Genomic DNA, 17461 nt, shown 5'->3' with positions numbered 1-17461 from the left:
CAAATCATGAAAAACCCTTTGTTACTATTGTAAATATTCCAGTTTTTTTGCAGATAATTGTTTACATGTTTAAGCACTTTAGGAAACAGCCATTGTTAATATTATAAATATTTCAGTTCTTGTAAAAATAAATGTTTAGATATTTAAAGCACTTACTGCTTGATCCTTCCCCTGATTCTGTCTCCGGGGTAAGGGATGGGGACGGTTGGTAGGGGATCTCGGTAAGGGTGATGAAGAGCTCCTGGCTGTCGGGGAAATCAGCGGTGCCAGCGCTGTCGACTGCCTCGTCCTCCTCATCTCCTTCTTCATCTTCCCCGTCCGCTAACATGTCCGACGAGGAACCTGCCGCGGACAATATCCCATCCTCAGAGTCCACGGTCACTGGTGGGGTAGTGGTGGCGGACGCACCTAGGATGGAATGCAGTGCCTCGTAGAAACGGGATGTGTGGGGATGGGATCTGGAGCGTCCGTTTGCCTCTTTGGTTTTTTGGTAGCCTTGTCTCAGCTCCTTGATTTTCACGCGGCACTGCGTTGCATCCCGGCTGTATCCTCTCTCTGCCATGGCTTTAGAGATCTTCTCGTAGATCTTTGCATTCCGTCTTTTGGAGCGCAGCTCTGAAAGCACGGACTCATCGCCCCACACAGCGATGAGATCCAAGACTTCCCGATCAGTCCATGCTGGGGCCCTCCTTCTATTAGATTGCACGGCCATCTCTGCTGGAGAGCTCTGCATCGTTGCCAGTGCTGCTGAGCTCGCCACGCTGTCCAAACAGGGAATGAGATTCAAACTGCCCAGACAGGAAAAGGAATTCAAATTTTCCCGGGGCTTTTCCTGTGTGGCTGATCAGAGCATCCGAGCTCGGACTGCTGTCCAGAGCGTCAACAGAGTGGTGCACTGTGGGATAGCTCCCGGAGCTATTACCGTCGATTTCCATCCACACCTAGCCTAATTCGATATGGCCATTTCGAATTTAGCGCTACTCCTCTCGTTGGGGAGGAGTACAGAAGTCGAATTTAAGAGAGCTCTATGTCGAACTAAATAGCTTCGTGGTGTGGACGGGTGCAGGGTTAATTCGATGTAACGGCGCTAAATTCGACATAGAAGCCTAGTGTAGACCAGGCCGAAACATCTAGTGACAACACAGTTACTTGACTTATGCCTCACTACTGGCATTCATGCAGCCACTGCAAAATAAATTTGTTCCAAAACATGATGAGAGAATGATGTCGCATGAGATACCATGGGATAACTGTGTTGGGTTTTCTGTAGACAATACCAGTGTAAACATGGGTAAGAATAATTCATTGAAGACACTGGTTCAAAGTAAGAATGCATGGGTATATTTCATGGGATGTCCATGTCACATCATCCACAATACTGCTGGTGCTTCACAGTTTTCTAAAGTGTCAGGATTTTATGTTAAGATTTATGTATTGATTGCTACTATTACTTTGACAAAAGCACAAAATGAAAGTTATTCTTGGAGGAGTTCTGTAGTTCCTGTGATGTTGAATACAGAGATTCTGATGCATGTTCATACTAGATGTCTTAGCCTGGAAATAGCCATTAACAGATTGTTGCAGCAGTGTGCAGCTCTCAAAACTTGCTTTTTGTCTGTTAATAGCTGTGCAAGATTCAAGAGAATAAGTGCTGCTTTCAGGGATCCTATGACAGAAGTTTATCTGTTGTTCTATCAGGCTGTCTTCCCAGTGTTTAGCACCACGAACAAGTTTCTGCAGAGGAAAGATCCTTGTGTTTACATGAAAGATGGTGCGTTTTCTACTTTTGTGAGGAAACTGCTAGGAAAGTTTACTCAGGTGCAAGTGATCAAAAATATGCTGTCTCACAGATGTAGACTTTGTTAATTTGGACAATCAGCTTCCAGACACATGTCTGTTTGTAGGTTTGGTCACAAAACAGGTTGGAAGAGCAGAAAACAGAAGTTCTTTTGTGCATCCAGAGCATTCGAGTGTAGCCAAGTATACATGTAAGAAGCTACCCTTGAATGATGAAATGTTAAAGACGGCAGCGTTTGTGAACTTTGATAGTAGGGAAAACTGCACTTTTGAACACGTTGAGCACTTTGTTGGTAGATACCAGTACATGTTTAATCTCTCTCCAGCTGAGATAGGGAGGTTCAAGAGAAGCTTGTTGATTACCAGTTGATGCAGAAATCAGATATCACTCAGTGTGTACAGTTGAGGCAGCACTACAAACTGACAGAGAACACTGCTGTGCCATACAGGATGGACACTGTGTGGGCATATCTTAGCAATGTCAAAAGCCCTTTCTCAAAGTTCCTATTACTGTCCAGGATTGCCAGGCTTGTCTTAGTTTTATCCCATTCAAATGCAGAAGAGAGAGTGTTCAGTCTCGTTCAAAAGAATAGGACACTATTCAGACCAAACCTTGGACTGGGGCGAGACACTGTCCTCTATTATCCAAGGGCTTGTCTTCGCTATTGGGATAAGTCAACCTAAGTTACGCTACCCCAGCTACGTTATTCACGTAGCTGGATTTGATGTAGCTTAGGTCGACTCAACCCAGTGTCTTCACTGCGCTGCGTCAACAGGAGATGCTCTCCGCTCGACTTACCTTACTCTTCTCAGGGAGCTGGAATACCAGAGTCAACCAGAGAGCGCTCTGTGGTTGATTTAGCAAGTCTTCACTAGACCCACTAAATCAACACCTGCTGCATCAATTGCAGCAGCGTTGATCTCCCCAGTCGATCATGAAGACAAGCCCCAAGTGAAACTGGCAAATCCTGAAACATGTTTCAAGCGTGAGCCACCACAAAAAATTATAAAAACAGCAAAGGGGGCCACTTGGCAATATAACAAAGCACATGAATAAAATGTGAAACCAAATTAGATATTAAAAGAAATGTGGAATCTGAATCCTTTATTTATGGTTTGTTAGCTTTTAATTAATTAAATTAAATTTAATTATTTTTTTTACATTCATGTCATGTATTGTTCAGTTGTGTTTTATTAATTATTTAATTTTATTTTGTATTTATTTATTTTGGAATCTGATTATTTTAGTTTGCTGTAAATGTAATCTGAGCAATAATATACAAACCAAATAATATTTGTGATATAAAGTGTTTTTCAAATGGATGATAACTATGACAAGGTGCTATGCAAAATAAACATTGATAAAAGTTCTCTTTTGTTAGGTTTATATAAAAACTTTTTTTTTTTTTTTTTTAATATTTCTCTTGTTTTGTCGAGTGACTGTGTCCCTAAACCAGGGGTTATTAACTCTGGTTCTAAGGTATCTCCAACCATCCAGGTTTTTGTTTCAACCAGCAAATAATCTTTATTAAAATCCCCTTGTTTGCATTTTATATAGAATTCTCACATGCCCTAGACTTTAGTATGAATTAGGACATTTAAGTGTTTTGTATGCAATATTAAGTAGTCTACATTTTGAAACAAACTATTAAGTGCTGAAAGCAACAGAGGGTCCTGTGGCACCTTTAAGACTAACAGAAGTGCTGAGTAGATTAAAAATGGACTATTGGATGTCACCAAGAATGAGCTGCAATGTCTGCTTCCCAAGGAAAAATCCCAGACATTGCCTTTTATTTGAAAAGTCTGCCCAGATGGAGAGCAGATTACCTAAAAAGAAGCAATGTCTGGGAAAACCCAGATGTATGGTAACCCTACCCAGCCAGGGACAACGCCCCTTGCTTCCCCCAAAATTCCGCTCATGGTGTCCGTGGAGAATTTGGGCTTTCCTCAACATTCCATTTTTGATTTGACTGTGTTCACCTTTCAGTTCTCCTTCTGCTTCAATCTTCCAAGTTCTTTTGAGGCAGATTAGATTATTTTATCTTTCTGCAGACTAGTATGGGTGAATGTCCATGGATATAACCTAAAGCGAAGATAGTTGAGCTTGTGTAAAATACCAAATTCTATCTCCATGAAGATTATTTCCCTTAGAGGTGTCCCTAATGCATTCCTTTCTTTCAAGATGTATATAAAAAATTTGTCTCATGTAATGATTGTCTAATGTATGTGTATTCTGACAATAGCTATCTAATCTACCTCAGAATTTACATTATTGAAAATAAATGAAAGTAATCATTACCCAAGAAATAAATCATAATATTTTGAAAGTGATACAGCTCCACTTCCACCCCCTGTCTGTCCTCTTGGTAGTTCTCTCAGAAATAATCTCATGAAGATATAATTAAAAACTCTATACAAATTCTACTATACTCCCATCAGTATAAATGATCAATATAACATTTCCCCTGAAATTCCTGTTCATGAAAGAGGTTTAAATAAACTGCAGTCTAAATCTGTCACGGGTCTACGTATGATTTCTTTGCTATTGTTTTGGTGACCTATCTTCTGATTAGATGTTATAAATAGCATGTAAAATTCTTCATTTAGGGTTTACTGGTTATTTTCCCCATGCTAATGAGTCCAGATTTTGAAATAGTTGAGAATGATTAAACATGTTTTCAGTTGCTAATCCATGTTTCCAGACCTTCAAACCGTCTAGGTAGTCTTTTGTGGTTCTTAGTGGGTTCTATGGGAATAGAAGTCTATTGATTTTTCAGCTTGGCTCTTATCAGTTGCCAGAGTCCTAACTTTCTGTGCACAAAAGAGTGGGGTTTAATAATAAAAGCACCTTTATAACTAGGCCCAGGTAATAATCAAAGAAAATAGATATTGACCTTTGTGGTTTCCATTTCTGTCCATTGGCAGAGGAGGAGTTAGATCTATGGGGTAAGAGTCAGAATAGGAAATGTATCCAGAGATTGTGCGTGTTTAGGATTGGAGGAATTATAGAAATGGTGGATGGAGGTTTCCTGTTATACAGCAGGAGGGGAGAACCTGTGATGTACTCTGTCAAGGCTATGACAAAGGGGGAACAGAGATCCTGGTGCCTCTCCCCAAGGAAACCTCAGACAAAGCATATCATATTCTACAGGAGCAGAAATCTTCACACTAGCAATTAAAGCCAACTCTAGTTTCATAAATTAATAGATTCAAACATTCTAAGGCCAGAAGGGATAACCATGATAATCTATTCTGATCTCCTGCATAACACAGGCCCTAGAACTTCCCCAAAATAATTCCTGTTTGACCCATGGTCCCATATGTCTTCAGCTTTGGCTGGGTTGTATTAACCAGCCCTGGGTATTAGAAGAACAGATGTTTTGCAAAGCAGAAAGTTTCAAAACACCACTATCTTGAATAATGTGAATCCAGTGCAAACTATCCCTTATTTTAAAGAATGCCAGAAAAATATATTTGTTCCTTATTTTACAGACTAAGCTCCTTTTTTCAAAGACTCAACTCTAGGGAGCAGAGAGAGATTCATTTTCACAAAGTGTTCTTCCAACCTGCAGCAAACGAAACATGCTCTGACTTCAGCCATCAAGAGCAGGCCTTTACAGAAATGCCCAAGAAAAACAAATTCTCATGGAAGATCCCATCATGCATGAAAAGAATCCGCGTCTGTAGGAATCTGGAAACTCTATGGCAAATGCTGATGGTGAGAGAACAGTTTCCTCTCCAAGAAGGTGGAAGCGCTTCTCCCTTAAACAGAAGAAAGCAGCTGAGAACCATGCTGTCAGAGCAGGTGAAACTGAAGGAGAACCTAGATAAAGAGGAACTTGATCTTATAGGTGAAGGTACAAACCACATTGTTAGTGAGGAAACATGTGAGGAAAACTCACACAAGCCACTCTACAAGCCTTAAAAATTAGGGCATTCTCATGGGACAACAATGGGCACCACAGACTGTGTAATCAGTTTAGTGCCAGATACTATGGGATAGGGTGGAAGAGGTCCATCCCTGAGGTGGGAAGAGCTGACAATGTCAGGCCATATCCCTCTGGGTGTCTGGCACTATGGGTGGGGAGAAGTCACCATTATTTCTGTGCTGCTCTCTGTCCCACATACATATTACCACACCATTAGCTATAGCAGAATTCACTCTCTTTCTTTCTTAATTTATTAGAGTCAGAAATTTGTTACTGGAATCTCCAGTGTCTTGGGGATGACATCATTTTTGGCAAGATGAGGCCAAATATTTACCTCTCACGGCAAAGACCTAGCAGAGACGTGCTGGAAGCTATCTGTGACTATCTCCAAGGCCACCATCAGGTAGAAAACATGTTACCCTTCCAAAAGGAATGATATTTTTCTGGCTCTTTTTTGGTAGATGCATGAGAAGGCTGAGGTCAGAATGGGGTTCCATACAGGCAGTACACCTGGCCGCATCAGGCAGACTAATATTAATGGCAGCAAAACGTTTGGTAAAGATGTGCGTGTATAGGTAACTGTGGCCTGGTAAAGTTGAATATTGATTGGATTGCCTAGGGTATCAATAACCCTACAGCCAACCAGATGCAAATTGCTGCATGGTTCAACATAGTAACAAATCCAGTCACCTGTAGTCTGTATAGTAGGGTCACTCACTCCAGCCCTTTCCTACTGTCTCTGTAACCAATCCAGATGATGGAGTTGGGGTGAATCCCACTTATATTTCTTTAAGGCTTTGTTTAGCTTGTATCCTCTGAAACATCAAACTCCCCTAAGATCCATACTTGCCTTATATTTCTGCAGATATCCCCAAAACACAGACTCCGGATTTATCAAGTGCTACAGACAGTGATCATCTCTTCCAGCCACATCGACCATAGCCTGGCCAACAAGTTCCTTAGCCTGGCTTCTGAAAATATGACAAAGAGCACAGTAACAGCAAAGTGTATAGAGATTAAATATACACAGGCCTTTAGTTACTGAGCTTTGTGTGGTCTTTTTCAAATAGTCCTACACCTCTACCCCGATATAACGCTGTCCTCGGGAGCCAAAAACTCTTACCGTGTTATAGGTGAAACTGCGTTATATCGAACTTGCTTTGATCTGCCGAAGTGCGCAGCCCCCCCCCCCCCCCCCGAAGTGCTGCTTAACTGTGTTATATCCGAATTCGTGTTATATCGGGTCGCATTATATCGCGGTAGAGGTGTAATTTATGGAAATAGCTCTCCAAACTTTTCCTCTAACGAATGCTATGGTGATGAGACACACCGGGTTGTGTGTGTTTCCTTGGTGTGTTGTGAGGCCATGTGCTTTCAGCTACTCGAGAAAGGATAAGTGCCATTCTTGTATGGCAGTGAGTGCCTTCTCACAATTCTAAAATGAGCTGGGGCTCAGAAATACCAACAGGATCCTTGATGTGTTTTGGTACTTGTTCGTTACACAAAGTGTAGAGGCAGCATGGAAAAGTTTTCAAGTAGCAAAAAGGTTTTGGGGCTTGGGTTAAGTTCTAAGCAAAAATTGAGACTGATTCTTAGAGACAGATCCTCAGCTAGTATAAATGACCACAGTTCCATTGACTTCAATGGACATATACTGATTTACACCAGCTAAGAATCTGATTCCCAATATTGCAAAGGTGTAATCACACTGTCATGGCTCATCACCTGCAAACTGAGCGATTCCATTTTCATGCTGGGTTCCAGGCCTCTCTCCCTGCCCCTCCGATCACACTCCCAAAGAAAGGCCATCTGGATCTCAGAGGCATCGCTGTTGTTTTTCTTCTTTATTTAGGGGGCAGGGCACTATAATAGAAGTGGCCTTTCTGGTGGGTCTGCTTACTCCAGAGGGAAGCCAGAGACACAAAATGGAGGTTAAGACTACAAAATGGAGTTCAGAATTTCTTCAGTATCAATGCTACCCATATGGACACTGGGACATAGAGAACCTAAGTGACTCCAGATCAGAAATCAAGCACAATATGAACACAGTAGCATCATAAGCAAGCCTCCCCATCACATAGAGGACACTGCAATGAGGAAAAGCCACTTCCTGGAATCCCTCCAGCACCTTGGCCATCACATCTGCTGAATGGTGCTTCCAGAGTGACACCAGCATGTGACTGGCTCCATTCTGGAATAGGTACTTCACTTCCTATGGCAGCAGAAAAACATTAATTCCACATTAGAATGTTCAAAGTGAGAGGTGTGGCTATCCCCAGTCATTTCGCCACAGAAAGTTGCAGGTTACTTACCATTGGACATTGTAAGTCAAATGACCAGAACTCAGCATAAAATGAGGTATGGCCATGAAGTAGGCCTAGATCTGGAGCATGGGCAGTATGTTAGATGAGACAATCATGGCTCTGAGGTAAAACAACACAAGTAGGCATGTGCCCAATGAGATAATGCTGGACAATGAGCATGTGAAGCATAAGGTTGAGAAGAGGTCCAGTTTGGGCTGGTTTGGGGCTGCTTCTTCTGGTAGCTAAGGATGAGGTAATATCTAGTAGTGAGCATACTCAGTAGAGATTAAAATAGACAATATAAAAAACAGTTCTGACAGGACAGCATAAAAGGCAGACGATCGGCAGGCAGAAGTCAGTCAGGAAACAGCAAGAACTACTACTGGAAAGGAGTGAGAAGAGCTGCTGGAGAGAGAGAATTCCAAAGAAGCTTTCTAAATTGGCAGTTGACTGAAGCTGACAACGGCAGCAACAGCATCAACCATTAATAACTAGCAGATAAAACTAAAAACTAGCAGGCTTATGTTAAGTATAATATTTTAGTGTAATATTAGTATGTGTATGCTTGAATTGTGTGTGTGTGTGTGTGTGTGTGTGTGTGTGTGTGTGTGTGTGTGTGTTTTAATTAAATTGTACACAAGAAAATTACAAAGTATAAGATTAAGAACTTGCTGTCCGCCATCTGTGGCAGAACACATTGCTTAGAATCATTTAAACTGCATGCTATTGTAGTTTAGATGCTTTTTTAACTTGCAATAAGGGATTTGTGTCAAATTTATGTTTCAGAGAATTAGTAGTTATTTAGATTACATTGCAGAAGGGATTATTAGTTACATCAATAAAAGATACTTTGTTTTGGAAAGAATACTGCCTGTGTCAATCATTTATTGGAAGGTTGTATCCATGTCCTTCAGTGTTTCCTTAACTGCCCTGAAAACCCATATCTTGGGAGGGATAGCTTAAGGTGGCAATAGGCAGGTTATTCTGGGGCACTCCAAAATCAATTTTTTGAGGTAATAGCATGGGGATAATATTACCTAACTCTGGGAAGGCAGGTTGTGAGGCTGAATATGTTAATGTTTATACAGTCCTTTGAAAGTAATAATACCTGGCATATGTTGTGCTGTTTGTCTGAGATATGAAAACCCTTTCGACAGGGGGATAAGCCTTATACCTGTTTTACAGCTGCAAAGTGCTATGTAAGTACTGTTATTCATAAATGGAAGCCATCTCTCTCTACAGCACATACTGATGATCCTGAGGAGGACTCATTGAAGACTACTGAATGGGATAGATATTTGGCTGAGGTAAGAAGAGGTCTTCCTACCTCATAGGGAGCTAGGTAATGGAGTTCCAATTCCTAACTCATGGCTAGAACTCAGAAATGGGAGCCAGGAGACATGGGATCTGTTCCTGTGGTTCTGCCAACTTGCTCTCTGCCACTTCCCACTGAAACAAGGGGCAGGGAAGAGAAGGGCAGGCACAGCTGTAGTCAGCACTGGAGTGCACATCCCATCTCCATTGCTGAGTCATCTCTTTCCCCTGATTAACATGTTAGCCTTCATCAGGGCTGGGAGTGGGGATTTTTGATGGACTCCTGCCAGGTAGGGAGCCCCCAGAGCATGGGGGCATTCATTAGGGCATTGAAGAGAACAGAAATGTGTGATATGCCTGGCCCCCTCACATCTCCACTTATTACCCTTACCTCCCATTCTTGATTCCTATGTATCCTGCTAAGCATCTGCCCTATGGTGTGTAGAAATATGCAAGCTGCACTGTGGGTGCACATGAGATGGTCACGTCTGTGTTTGGGGTTTGTAAAGGCTGTGCTTGTGTAGCTAGAAAAGATCCTTTGAGAAAAGATGAGATGTTCCCCACTCAAATGTAAAAAAGGGAACATTTTTAAATGCCACTTCTGCCAAAAAGTCAGTGGTTTTTTTGTTTTTTTTTTAAACAAATTTTTAAAAAGTGCATTTGGACTCAGAAGAATTGTGTACAATGTGAACACGGGGATCTTGGAAAGTCAGAAAACAGGAAAATTGATTACGACTAAGGCTACTATACTGTCATGGAAGTCAGAGGTGTCACGGATTCCGTGACTTCTTCTGGGGCAGAGCTGGAGCAGCGGCCAACCCCAGGGCTGCTGGAGCAGTGGCCAACCCCAGGCTGCTGGAGCAGCGGCCACAGGTCAGATGATCCACAGCCCCAAGGCTGGCTGTCGATCAGCTGTTTGGTGGCCCTGGCATCAACTGAACTGCAGCCCTGGAGCTGGCTGCTGATCAGCGGTTCGGCGGTCCCAGGACTGGCCACGGGAACAGCTGGCTGGTGCTCTGGGGGTTGCCAAACAGCTGATTGGCAGCCAGCATCACCACTAGGGTGGAGTAGCAGTAGTCAGCCCCTGCCACAGGAGCAGCTGCAGTAGCCTGAGTAGCATTGAGTACCAACCCACGTGAAACTTGTGGGTGGTTGTATGTTCTTGGCATGGCTCAGCCATGTCTCCGCTGCTGCTGCTGCCTGTGCTACCATGGCTACAGTACTATTTATTCTTGCACTAGTGCTCATTGAGCTACCACAAGTACGTGTACGCGTGTAAAGGAATTACACCCTAGCTTGTAGTGTCGACCTAGCGTTTGTGTTCTTATCCGCATTTTATAGATAGGGAAAGTAGGGATTGTTTTCAAATTCTTTGCTGAAAACTGCTAAAGATTCAGCTATTCTCCCAAGGCAACCCTTGGGAAATTAAATACATTCATTAAATATATCCACAAAGCATCAAATACCCAGAAGTTACTGAGGGGCTGATTTCCAAAAGAGATTGAATTCACATGATGCTATAGGGTTTCCCATAGGTGCAGCCAAAGAGTTGTGGGTATGGGTAGTAGGTGGGGTCAAGACAGCTAAGTTGCTCCCTTCCTCTTGGAATACTTACAATTCTAACTCCCTCCCCCCCCCCCATCTTAGAATTCTAGAAGTGAGGAGTTAAATGGTGCTGTCAGATAGAACAGAAAAGGGCTTTGAGGAAAGCATCTAAAAAAAATCAAGTGAATTTGCTATGCTTACCAATGAATATTGCTGCAGCATGTCTTATTGTTTTCTGTGATCTCTACAGGCACCCTAGGACCTGGGACAGGAATTTGGGAATATTCTGATGGTTATTCAGCATCTAGGAAAAAAGAAGGAAGAAATGCAGAATACAAATGATATGCTCTTCCCACAGCTAGGCATCCAGGAAACCCAAAGCATATAGCCAGGCCATGGCAACAGCCAATATGAACTTTGTAAGTGGGGGGGAGATGGGACAGTCTGTACCCCTGTGTTCACCCCTTTTATAAGACTATGATAAATCTGGTACAAGGTATGCCTTTTGATGTATCATTTAAAAAATCATAATTTGCTGATCATTATTGTCCTGGTAAAATATGTCTGGCAACATTGTATGTAAAGATATAAGATTCTACTGTATGACATTACTAAGACATGCCCCAAGTCTGGAGAGCAGTCACAAACCATTTCCCCAGAAACAAAAAACTAGCTGATACCTCAACCACAGGGCTGACTCTAGGTTTTTTGCCGCCCCAAGCAAAAAAAATTTTGGCTGCCACCCCCCTTTTTTTTTTTTGGCTTTTACACATGTTTGCACTTTGCAATGGTTTTTTGTTTTGTTTTGTTTTGACTGTTTAAAATTAAAAAAAAATGAAAACAGAGAATTTGTAGTTAGTGAAATAAAACAATTTCCTACTAGCGTACTCATTTAATTTTAACAAAATCACAATTACAAACACTGATACTGGTAATGTTAAAGAATGCGTAATGCTATAGCAGTCTTTGGAGTGAAAAAATCATTTCTTGCTATAAATTCTAATACTTTAAGAGGAGACGTTTTAGGACTTATTAGCTCAGATAAAGCTATGTCTGGTTCAAACACAAGCAGCTGCCAGCAACTCCGGACCCAGAGAGGCAGCAGCACACACAGATTCCCCCTGTCCCATCACCCCAGCTTAGTGGAAATCGGGTACACGGGTGGGGGGGAGGGGGACACCCTGCCATTAATCAGTGCCCCCCCCCCCAAGCAGACAGGAGGACGCTCCCAGTCTGGAGTGGTCGGGGTGACTCCAGGGATGAACGAAGGGCTGGGGGTGGGGGGGAAAGGGGGACAGGAACAGCAGCGTCTGCACACATGGAGCAGGGCGGAGGAGGGGCTCCCCCTGCTCCGGAGCAGTCACCTGGCTCCGACGGCTGGTCGTCCAGTTGCCCCCTGCAGCTCAGGTCTCTCCCCCTCCCCCACACTGCTGCTCACCTGCCTGCCATGCCACCTCCATCAGCCAAGCGAGCCTCTCAGCAGCAGGTCAGGTGGGAATGCAAACCCTCCGCATGGTGGAATGCCGCCCCTGGAAATATGCCACCCCACGCACGTGCTTGCTTTGCTGGTGCCTAGAGCCGGTCCTGCTCAACCAGGTGTCAATAAAATCAAATGGACCACCACATGGTTAAGCGGCCACTTTTTGACAGGAAATAGGGTTTGAGCGAAAAATCTTAACCAAGGACGAGCTTGGTGTTCCCATCAACACAGACTTTCTGTCTCCTGAACCTCAGCTGGAGATGATTTTTGAAGAAGAGAAAGGGAGGGAGAGCAGATGTCCCAAATTCTCTCTCCCTTTTTCTCTACTCACAGTACCCACAATACCTGAAGAACAAAGGAAGCAGCACTGGTCTGGGAGACGGATAGTGACTAAAGAAATACAGCCAGTAAGAATGCAGGAATATATGGAGAGACTCTTTGCTTTGAATACATTTAGGCCATGTCTATACTTAGTGAACTTACAGTAGCACAACTGTATCGATGCAGCTGCGCTGCTATAAGACTGCTTGTGTAGCCACTCTATGCCAATGGGTGAGAGCTCTCCCATCGACATATGAAAACAACCTAAATGACATTAAGTTTTGCTGACATAAGTGGTAGTGTAGACATGGCCTTAGCCACAAGTGACATAAGTTACAGCAACAGAAGCGCCGGTGTGGATAGATTCTGCTGCCGACATAGCTCTACCACTGCTTGTTTAGGTGCCTTTATTATGTCAACAGGAGAGTTCAGTCCTGTCAGCGTAGAGTGGCTACATGGGAGATCTTACAGCAGCGCAACTACATTGGTACAGTTGTGCCGCTGTAAAACTCTTTAGTGTAGACATGGCCGTAGCTTGTTAAGTTAGGCATTAGTTGTGTTTCACTTTTATTTTCTTGTAACCAATTCTGACTTTTATGCCTCATTACTTGTAGATACTTAAAATCTATCTTTTGTAAATAATAAATTTGTTTTGCTATTTTACCTAAACCAGTGTGTTTGAACTGAAGTGTTTGGGTAACTCCATTTAGAATAACAGGATTTGTGAATATCATTTTCTATTAATAAAATAATGGACTTTATATGAGCTTGTATTGTCTAGAAGAGAGGTGGGCAGTACAAGACGCACATTTCTGGGGAAATTCTGGGACTAGGAATTTGCTGGTGGTGCTCTCCTGTGTAATTCAAGGTTGGCTGGCTATAGCACTCATACAATATAACTGGGAGTAACTTACATGCTGAAGGTTGTGTGTGAGCAGACCAGAAGGGGTAGCTCTCACAGCAATGCAGTGTAAAAGGCACCCCAGGTTGCAGAATTGAGGGGACACAGCTGTTCACCAGTCCAGATTGTACCCTGGGTAATGGCATAGAGGGTCATAGATCTGTACAGTTTATTGTGAGCAATGACTTATTTTGGATGTAAGTGCATGGCGTTTGGAAGTTATCACTTCTTATTTTCCCCCCAATGAAGGAGGGGGCAGGTTCCCAAGGAGCCTATCTGAGCCCATAGGCCCCACCAAGGAGAAGCCAAGGGGCACACACTATCACGTTTTCAACATTTGCACAATGTACTGTGATCAGCATCTCACTTTGGTGATTCACATGGGGGAGCTTATTTTATGGACAGAGCTTGGAAAAGTACTACTAATTCCCCCACCCCCATCTGACCCCTGCACATGGCCCACCTATTTATGATGGGCTATTCTAATAGTCCCTGAAAGGCTAACATGGTTCTTACATCCCAAATCTCTACAGACACATTAGGGGTTGGGGAGTCAGAGACAATATAGTGCAGTGAAGCTTTTCTATTTCTAACAGGCAGAATGTTAGAATAAACAGGAAGAAACAACAAGCCATATTCATTCTTGGGGTGGCTTCATTGCAGTTACTCCAGCGATGAACTGTCTCCAAGAAATTCTATAATCAAGTTGTGTTAGGTCAAATGATGAAGGTAAATCTTCAACATCTGAAACTTGAGAACCTCTTAAATGGACTGACTGACTTCAATGACGAAACAGGGGAGAAAATCCCTTTGGTACTCAGGTGTATGGGATTAGAAAGGTGTCCCTCAAATCACCATTCACTACTCTCAAGGCACAAAGAATTCACTCACCAAGCACTTCGAGACACACTGCAAGAACCGCAGGGTGCCACCCCAAGCCATGTGGCAGAACTAGGGTGACCAGACAGCAAGTGTGAAAAATCGGGACAGGGGGTGGGAGGTAATAGGAGCCTATATAAGAAAAAGACCCCAAAATTGGGACTGTCCCTATAAAATCTGGATACCTGGTCACCCTAGGCAGAACAGAGTCTTCAAATGAGGGCACCTGAGCAACCCTGCACAGCAGAAGAGAGTCAGATTACATCTCTGCAAAATAAGGTAAGATAAGGAGGGTTCTCACTCAGAGAGGGATAATCTTGGGGACAGCTAATCTTCCCTGTCCCTTGTTAACCTTCTTTTCCTGTTAATGGAGATTCCTGTAATTTGTTCTACACAGAACTGTGTTAAGGAGATGGAACTGAGAATTGGCTGTAGAGAGCCCTAAGGTATCTCCATAGCTCAGTCCTTCTGCACAAAGACTGCATGAGAGTGAGAGACAGATTTTGGATCCCAAAGAGTCTGCACAAAGGGGCCCTCAGGTCATGGCATATGCCAGTTTCCCCAACAAAAGAAGGCAACATCTGGGTAAATGTTGTGAAGACTTGGAGACGTTCTCTCAGGAGCACAAGGGAAGAAGGCAGGGCAGCTGCACCCAGCTTCCAGAAGGGTGTATAGAGACCAGCCTGGAAAGAGCTGCAGATGCCATGGGCAGATATCAGCTCCCTGAACCGAAGGGGAACTTGCAGGCATATGTACCCATTTGTTTTGCTGTGTCTTGTTGTGAATGGATTAAGCAATCTAAAGGCGTTAGGCCTATGTTTGAAAAGGTTACATTTCAATCATGTAAATTCTGAGGTAGATTAGATAGATATTGTCTGAATACACAAACATTAGACAATCATTACATGAGACAAAATTTTTATATACATCTTGAAAGAAATAAATGCATCGGGGCACCTCTAGGGAAAATAATCATCATGGAGATAGAATTCCAAATTCTACACAAGTTCTACTACCTTCCCTTAGGTTATATCCATGAACATTCACCCATACTAGTCTGCAGAAGGATAAAATAATCTAATCTGCCTCAAAAGAACTTGGAAGACTGAAGCAGAAGGAATGAAAAGATGAAGGCAGTCAAATGAACACAGAATGCCTGAGAGAAGCCCAAATTCTCCACAGCCACTCAGATACTTTGAAAGAAATGACTGTTGAAATATTAGCCTCCAATATTCCCTAAGACAAGGAGGCAGCAATCTATAATGTAACTAGGGTTACTAAGCATCTGTGTTTTTACGGACATGACCTCTTTTTTGGTGGTCCGACATCTGTCTGGGCGGATTTTTCAAATAAGAGGAAACTTCCAGGATTTTTCAACAGAGCAGACATTGCAGCTCAGAAAGAGCCATCTCTGCGCCTCGACTGGTCCTTCCCCTGCATCCACAGCTGCCGGACCCAAGCGCCTCTCAGGCAGACGACCTGCCCCACCATGGGGACTCAGGACTCGGCCAAGAGGGGTGACGGGGTCAGGCCCCAGCTCAGGGCCGTCCTTAGGATTTATCGAGCCCTATGAAGTATTATTAAACTGGTGCCCCATGCCCGACGGCAGCCCGGGGGGGGGAAGGGATGAGGCAGCAAAGGATACCAAGCTGCCCGGCCTGCCTCACGGCGGCAGAGAGTCACAGTTCCCCGCAGAAAGCCCCATACCCTCTCCCTCATGCAGAATGCGCGTCACCGACGCATTCGGCTCTGTGAATATGGCCCCTGCCTAAGGAGACTGCAGTGCGCACTGGGTGTGCATGAGCCGACCCGCTCTTACCTGCTGTCATGGGCGGTGGGTGAAGCTGCCGCTTGAGTAGGCTAGCTCCCCAGCCCACCTGTGGCCCTGTCCATACTCCACCTATGCTCTGTCCCAGGCCCCGCCCTCTCCCTACTGTCTCCCTCCTCTCTTTCCTCTCCCTCCCTGATCACCCGCTTCCAGCCAAATCCCTGAACCCAAATGAAGCAAATTACATTTGAAAAAAACACTTCTGCAATTTCTTTCTAAAGAAAATGGAGCATGTTTTCCACTGGACACGCAGAAGGTACTTAATTAAAAGCACTAATTTGGGAATAAAAAATGTCAGTCACGGTTTTTTTAATATACCCTGAAGTTTGTCAGAGATTTATTTGCAAAAACTTTGTAGTAAGGGCAAGTCAGCTGTCCTGCTGAATACAACATTAAATATTATGGAATACATGACGCAGCTCTTTTCTGTTTTACATTTTCTTAATCAGTATTTCTAAGCTGACTTTATATTTTAAATGTACTCTTAAGCTTTCATAAAGTAATCATTCCAGATTACTACATATTTAACTCACTGAAACAAAGACATCATTTTAAATTAATCAGTCACAGAAGTTTAGTGTGTTCATAACAATGTTCATTGCTTTTAGAAAAAGGGAATACTAATTTACTTTGTGTGATCTCCATAACAAGAGACATGTTTATGAAATTTCATCAACTTTAAAAAATATGTTTCCAAAGATTTTAGGCATAACAAAGGGTTTTATATCTTACTAAGGTACTGATTTTTCTGGAGAGTTCTCTTAAAACTAGTTCATCAAATAGTCAGAAGTAAAGAAACGGAAACTCTATCTGGCAGGAAAGGGGTGTTGTCCCTTTAAGGGCTCTCTTCAAGGATTTTTTAGAGATGTAATTTTATCATCTTCAGCAACACACTAATGAAATATTTTTAAAGCAAATTTTAAACTCAGGTCCTGTAGACTAACATGTTCTGAGTAAATATTACAATAATGCACAACTGTTTTTGTCAGTAAATTCAGAAACTGACAGTATATACCTGGGAGTTGGCAAATGCCTGTTAAATGGCTTCACTACCACTTGAATGGCTCTTTAACAGTTTCAGTTGTGCTAACAGATTTGGCAGGCTTTTTCACCAGGCTGCAGCAGCTAGCTGTGGAAGCCTGCAGGGTCAGAACAGGGATAGGA

Source organism: Emys orbicularis, chromosome 9 (assembly GCF_028017835.1).
Source record: "Emys orbicularis isolate rEmyOrb1 chromosome 9, rEmyOrb1.hap1, whole genome shotgun sequence".
Classification (NCBI taxonomy): Eukaryota; Metazoa; Chordata; order Testudines; family Emydidae; genus Emys; species Emys orbicularis.
The sequence above is the reverse complement of the archived record's forward strand: the minus strand, read 5'-3'. Positions refer to the sequence as shown.